General features: G+C 38.9%; 1 pseudogene; it reads left to right on the top strand.

Moving 5' to 3' along the window:
* The first annotated feature begins 415 nt into the window (after positions 1 to 415).
* On the top strand, positions 416 to 515 carry LOC122098316 (annotated as a pseudogene).
* Positions 516 to 7,730: the final 7,215 nt, after the last annotated feature.

Below are 7,730 nucleotides of genomic sequence, written 5' to 3'. Positions count from 1 at the left end.
GGATAAAGGGTAGACATTTGTGCCAGTAAGACCTCATTTGGGAAAATTTTAGCTGCAGAAGTTTAGAAGTAGCTCTTAAGCAGGGCTTACTTTGAATCTATTAGCTCCACAAAGCTAACTCATTTACGTAAATAAGTACTTGAAAAAGTCATCACCTTAGGACCTAGCTATAAGTGCTTCAAAGTATGATCAAATCTAAAATGAAAAAGACTTAAAATTGTCATTGACAAAAAATGCAAATGTGAGCAATCAACTGAACAATATAATTTTTTTCCCACTATATACATTATTTTAGGGAAATAAGATCAATAGTGTTGTTAGGAACAATAAGGTTTCCTTGCTACAAATAGGCACCCAAGGATATAAGCCTATATAAAGATTGCATCATTAACTACTTAGATTTAGAGGATACTACATGCTTCAGCAGCACATATACCCAAATTACAACAATGCAGAGATTAACATGACACTTGCACAAGGATAATATGAAAATTCGTGAAGTATTCCATGTTTTTCATTCTTCAGTTGCAGAAATGAAAAACAGTTATTAAAAAGTTGATTACAAAATTATAAGTGTAACAATATACGCAAGTGTTAGAATTAAACATTAGTTTGACATCAGTGTATTAAATCTTCACCTTAGAAAGGCCTTTACATAGAATAACCTTTACAAAACTTTTGAAATTAGTTAACATTGTCATTTTATCCAAAAAAAATATACTACTATAAGAACCTAGAAAAAGGGGCTGGGAAGGTGGCTCAGTGGTAGCGCTTGCCTTGCATGCCTGAGGCCCTGGGTTTGATTCCTCAGCACCACATAAGCAAAAAGAAAAAAGTCAGAAGTGGTGCTGTGGCTCAAGTGGTAGAGCACTAGCCTTGAGCTGAAGAGCTGAGGGACAGCGTCCAGGCCCAGAGTTCAGGCCTACGACTGGACCAAAAAAAAAAAAAGAACCTAGAAAAAAAATAATCTTAAATTTTCTATATGGAATACAATCTGAAAGGACACATTTATTAATGAATATATATATTATAAAACAATGTTGAATGCAAAGTATATCTAGGAAAGAATGAAATAGATTATGGATATTATGCAAACACAGAATATAGAATATTTTAAAATATACTTTTTTCAGACCAGAAGCAGAAATATCTTGAGTTTCTGTACTACTCATTTCAACAGATAAGATCAAATTATTTCTGATTAAAAAATCACAAACTCTGCAGAAATCATTGTAGATGTACACAAACAACTCAAATATATTTGACATCAAAGTCAGGCAATTCACTTGGAAAAATTCCACGGAATTTTTACAGTAAGATATTGCTGTTATTTGAATTCTGAAAATATTTTGTATGGACACAAAGAGTGGACTGGCATTTTGATGTTTAAGAAACGTAACTGATAGCTATGCTAAATAATGCTGCAATAAACGTAGTTGTTTTGGTAGCTTTTGTATGGTCTTGTTTGATGCCCCTAAGTAGATGAATGGATTAAGAAAATAGAATTCTATGGAATGGAATTTTATTCCTCCCTCAGAAAGAATGTCATTGCCCCATTTGTTAGGAAATGGAAAGACTTGGAAAAAATTATATTGAAGTAAGCCAGGCCCAAAGAAACATAGATCCCATGGTTTCCCTTATTTGTAACTAGTATATGTCTGAGACAAGCAGAAGTGGTCAGATAAGTTGATGTTAGGTGAAATGAACCCCAAGATAAGGATTCAAATGTTTTTTTTTCTTTCTTGTGATTGTTTCTAACATATTTATAAGATGATTTCTTTGTTGCTTTGTATGTCCCTCCCCCACCGTATAACCCCTGCTTTCATTGTATTTGATGTTGGTATGATTTGTGGAGGGGAAGGGAAAAAACAAATTGTTTAAATAGGGATACAGGTTGACCCATTGCAACAATGAGATGTACAAGACGTCATGTAGAAAAACGAACTTTACGACTTTGGCAGGGGAGGAGGAGTAATGAGGGGGGAGGGGAGTGGGGGGAGATGAGAAGGTATGGGAAGGGGAAATAAAGGAGGAGGCAACAATGCTTGATAAGAAATGTATTCATTACCTTGCCCATGTAATTTTAACCCCTCTGTATGGTGTTTTCACAATAAAATAATAAAACTCAACAAAAAAAAAGAAAAAGAAAAAAAAAGAGAAAAGAAAAGAAACTTAACCAAACCATTACAACTGAATAGAACAATTTGTACAGCCTTCCACAACTTCAAAGAGGTAGTGATACATACTTATCCTTTTGGTAATATCAAAGGCAGTTTCTTCCAAGTTGTTCTTCAGACCTGCTCAACAGAAGGAGATCCAGGGTATCTTTGCTATCTATGTTCCCAGCAGCAAGATGTAAGGGAGTCAAGAGGCGTTTAGTTTGGGCATTGGTATCTGCATCATGATGAAGTAAGAAAGACGCCACGCTGGTATTATTTCACGAGTAACCACTGCGCAGGGGTGTCCAGCCATTAACAATTATTGCATGAATATCTGCTGCTTGAGCCACAAACTCATGGGCAATATCTAAGTGTCCACTGTAGGCTTCCCGATGAAGAGGGGTATATTCATTGTCATCCCTAGTATTCACATGAGTGGCCTTTATGGAAAGTAGTCACCACACTCTAGTAAGCCGATTATTTTCAGCAGCCCAAAGAAGAAATTTGCTTGGATCCTACTCCAATTTTTTTCTTGCAATTGATACGATTCCTCACTTTTTCATTTTGTTCCTCATCTTCATCAGAATTGCCTAACTAGAGACTTTCAGTGCCAGTGAGAATAAGGTGTCCCTGTATTTCCCCAATAGTTTATAATGGTTGAACTTGTGAGAAAAATACAGTGAATTTTCTGCATCTGTTTATTTTCATGATGATTTATTTTCTCTTTTTCCATTTTTATTATTCCAAGTCATTCTAACTGGAAAGTAGGTAATTGATGGAGAGCAGAGGATAGATGTTCCTCCGTACTCAAAGGTACAGACTGAAAATGAAGATCAGTGTTGTTTTTATGTGCAGCTTCTTCTAGGAATGAGAAAATAGAAAGTGGCTCAGTGGTGGAGTGCTTGCCTTGCATGTATGAACAATGGCAGGTCATGTCCACCTTGCAGCCTTGTCATTCAGACCCACTGTGCAAAGAAAAAGACATAATACCCCAGCCCTCTGAAGCTCGCCACTTTTTGTGGTATCCTACTTTTTTTTCTTCCTGCAAACCCTCAGGGCCTAGGATCCCAGGATCGGCTATGGGTCCAGAGACTGCACCACAGCCTAGGGTGATGGAAGCTGAGTCAGAGTTGCCATGAACTGAGTTCAAGATGTGTAGTTGGTAAAAGAAAGAATAAATAAAAAATTAATTAATTATTTAACTAAATTAAAAAGAAATAAAGCTCTCTGGTTTGGAATTTCTGCCAGTTTCCTTCCTTAGCCTGGGATTTGAACTCAGGATCTTGGTAAATTTGTAGCAATGTGAGGGAAGGTGCAGAGTTGCCACTACTTGAGTTCAAACCCTGTGCCAAGCCAAAAATAAAAAAAAAGTCACTGAGCTCGGCAGGGGGAGTAGTTGTGGAGATGGGAGGGAAGGGATGGTAGGGACAAAACAAAAGAGGAGGCAACAATGCTCAATAGGAAATGAACTCATTACCTTGCTCATGTAACTGTGATCCCTCTGTACAACATTTTTGCAATAAAAATGTACAAAAAAGAAACAATGTAGTGCTCAGAGAAGCACTTTGGGGATAAGGTAAAGATGTCAAAAGCTGTACAAAATTCTACACTGCTTTTTTTAAATGTTCTGTATAGAACTGAATGAACATAACTGCTTTCATTTAAAAAATTAAGCCACTGTCTTGGAACTGGGGCCAGTATTTCTGTAATTGCTGTGATTTGATCTCACCTTCCAGGTAACTCTTTTGCACCATGGGTGAAGGTGAATCTTACTGTCTTTGAGGAAAACAAATTCAGGCTAGAGTTCTGAGGGCCCAAATGAACGCCCTGAAATGGAAAAAAATATTTCTATACATGTGTAATATATGATATATACTTACATATGCATGTTTATTACATATTATTATTTTTATTATTGATTTTGTATTTTATTTTTTATTTTATTCCTTTATTGTTTATTGTATTTAGTATTATTATACACATAATATTTAGTACATGTTTTACATCTATTATAAAGTGATTCACAATAATTTAGGACATTGACTCATTTTCATTTATACTTTATTAAGTGTTGAAACATGATACATAATTAAATGGAAGCATTTGTCACAGTCTTCACATGTTTAGAGTCTCTCCCACAGATGAGCTTTGTCTTCTTTATCTTTGGACACCTTCCTATAGGGATTTCTTTAGATGATTTATGATCAGAGGCCTTTTCTTGAGGATAGGCAAGTTGAGGGATAAAATTGTAAGGGTGGGGCAAGAAATGTGACTTAGTGGTAAGGAGCTCGCTCAGCATGCATGAATGCCATGGTTTGAATCCTCGGTGCCACATACTCAGGAAAACCCAGAAGCTGTGGAGTGGCTCAAGTGGTAGAGCTCTAGTCTTGAGAAAAAGAAGCTCAGATAGAGTGCCTAGGCCCTAAGATCAAGCCCTAGGACTTTCAAAAATAATAGGTCAGGTGCTGGTGGCTCACACCTGGAAAACTAGCTTCTCAGGAGACTGAGCGCTGAAGACCACAATTCAAAGAAAGGCTAAGCAAGGAAAGCCTGTTAGACTCATCTTCAATGAATCATCAAAAGACACTGTGGCTCAAGTGGTACTGTTTGTTTTGAACTGAAGGGCTCAGGGACAGTGCCCAGGCTTGAGTTCAAGACACAAAACTGGAAAAAAGTGAGGGTTAATTAAAGTACTTTTCCTATTTGCTAATTAAGAGAACATTCTCTGGAAAATGAACGCTGATGTATACCAGAATTGGAGTCAGAGCTCAAAGTTCAAGTTTAGTAGATCCATATGCCCAGCCTCTGAGACTCTAGCATTATAACCTTGTGTCCTACAGGGTTCTGAAAGGTCCAATGTTGAAAGGGTTAATATGCTTCCCAAGCCCTTTGTGACTTGTAGTTACAATGTCATTACAGTTCTGAACCTAGCAGAGACTTAGTAGCTAACGCCCATCACCCTAGCTTAGGTCTCAAGATCACAGGGTGAAGCCAGCCAGAGTAGGAAAGTCTATGACACTCTGACTTCCACTTCTGAAAGGTCAGATATTCAAGAGCTTCCTGGGTTTCCCTTGGTGATGAGAAGTTACTTGCACTCTAATTGTTCTTAGAGTTCTCAAGCTATAGAAGCAGGAAAGAAACATTATTGACCCATCCTGGGTTCAGATGAAGTTCTCAGGATCCAAGCCCTAGCCCTGTTAGCAGGAAGAACTCCATTGTAACACTGTATTTGAAAGACAGAAAATAGTTGCAAAAGCCAGGCTAGGTGAAGAGACCAAGGTCTGCAGGATTAGGAAGCAGAATGTACACACTCAACAGGGAAGTGAGCTGCAAAACCATTTATTCCAGATACAACCAGCAACTGGGGTGGGTGGGGCGGGGAGAACTTCAAACATTTGTTAGAGTTACACCAGGGTCAGGCTTTTCTCAGCCTCTTCACACAATGACTGATTAACCTTCCTCCCTCAGGTGAAGGGAGCCTCAAGCTATCTTTAGGTTACCAATAGAGAGCCAGTTTAGTGTGTGAGTGTGTGGGGGGGGGAGGGGAGGAACAGAGTTGAAAACCCTGATCTCTGGTTTTAAGGAGTGGGTTTTTCACTCTTCATCTGTCAGATTTGAAGGCCCTTTTTCTACCTCGGTGAGTCCATTCTCCTTCCTTCATTCTGCACATCATTAATGCTAATCCCCAGTCCAAGGAGAGGCAGGGCCATTTCTCTTCTCTCTCCAAGCACTTTAGTTAGAAGCTGGGTCTTCCCTCTTGGCTCTGGGGCCCTCAGCTGCCTGAGAAGTGGGAGAGAGACAGTCTTCCTGCTCTGTGGTTATGTGAATGTGATGCTGGTATCCTGGCACACTGCAGAAGGCCTCATGAGTGCTAATTGTTCCCTTCTTCCCTCCTGACATCCACGACCAGATTCATCTATCATCTTTGTATCTATCTATCTATCTATCTATCTATCTATCTATCTATCTATCTATCTATCTATCTATCTATCTATCTATCTATCTATCTATCTATCTACCCACCCACCTACCTACCTACCTATCTATCACTTTGCCAGTTCTTGGCTGAACTCAAGGCTTGGGCACTGTCTCTAGCACTCTACTACTTGAGCCACGGCACCAATTCTGGCTTTTTCTGTGTATGTGCTACTGAGGAATTGAGCCCAGGGCTTCTTGCATGCTAGGCAATCACTCTCTCTCTAATCCACATTCCCAGCCCCCTCATATTTTCTTTTTTTTTTTAAATTTAATTTAATTTTATTTGTGAACATACTGTACAGAGGAGTTACAGTTACATGGGCAGGATAATGCATACATTTCTTACAAAGCATTGCAGCCTCCTCCTTTGTTTACCCTTCACATCCCTTCCCAGCCTCCCCCCTCCCCCCCTAATCCCAATCCTTCTCCTTCCCCCCCTTCCCCCCTTACCCCCCCCTCCCCGCACCAACATTGTAAAGCTCGTTTTGGATTGACAACTTGTACTTCTCATTGTAGCAACAGGTCCACCTGTATCCTTAAACAACTGGTTTTTCCCCATCTCCTCCACAAGTTATACTGACATCAAATATAGTGAAAGCAGGGGTTATACTGTGGGGGAGGGACATACAAAGCAACAAAGAGATAATCTTATAAATGTGTTAGAAACCCATGCATGAAAGAAAAAAACATTAAAATACACATCTAAGGGTTCATTTTCCTGACATCACATTATCTGACCTTTTCCGCTTGACTCATACATATACTAGATATTACAAATAAGGGAAACCATGGGACCTACGTTTCTTTGGGCCTGGCTTACTTCACTTAATATAATTTTTTCCAAGTTTTTCCATTTCCTAACAAATGGGGCAATGTCATTCTTTCTGATGGAGGCATAGAATTCCATTGTGTATATATACCACAATTTCTTGATCCATTCATCTACTGAGGGGCATCTGGGTTGGTTCCATATCTTAGCTATGGTAAATAATGCTGCAATAAACATAGTTGTGCTGGTAGCTTTAGTGTGGTCTTGTTTGTAAACATTAGGGTAAATGCCCAAAAGTGGGATTGCTGGGTCATAGGGGAGCTCTATGTGAAGTCTTTTGAGGAACCTCCATACTGCTTTCCAAAGTGGTTGAACAAGTTTACATTCCCACCAACAATGAAGTAAGGTTCCTTTCTGTCCACATCCCCTCCAGCATCTGTTGTTGTTAGAGTTCTTGATTTTTGCCGTTCTAACTGGAGTGAGGTGATATCTCAATGTTGTTTTGATTTGCATTTCTTTTATGGCTAGGGATGTTGAACATTTCTTCATGTGTCTATTGGGATCCTTCTTTCTTCTTCAGAGAAGTTTCTCTTTAAGTCTTTCGCCCACTTATTTATTGGGCAGTTGTTTCTTTGAGGATTTGTTGTTGGGGGGTTTAATTTTTTGAGTACCAAGTATATTTTAGATATGAGACCCTTGTCCGTTGTATGGCTGGTAAAGATCTTCTCCTAATCCGTGGGATTTCTATTGATCTTGCTAGTTATGTCATTTGCCCTGCAGAAGCTCTGCAACTTTATGCAATCCCATTTGTCCAAACTTTCTTT

The sequence above is a fragment of the Dipodomys spectabilis genome, unplaced genomic scaffold (genome assembly GCF_019054845.1).
Source record: "Dipodomys spectabilis isolate Male_0828 unplaced genomic scaffold, ASM1905484v1 ptg000474l, whole genome shotgun sequence".
Classification (NCBI taxonomy): Eukaryota; Metazoa; Chordata; class Mammalia; order Rodentia; family Heteromyidae; genus Dipodomys; species Dipodomys spectabilis.
The sequence above is the reverse complement of the archived record's forward strand: the minus strand, read 5'-3'. Positions and strand labels throughout refer to the sequence as shown.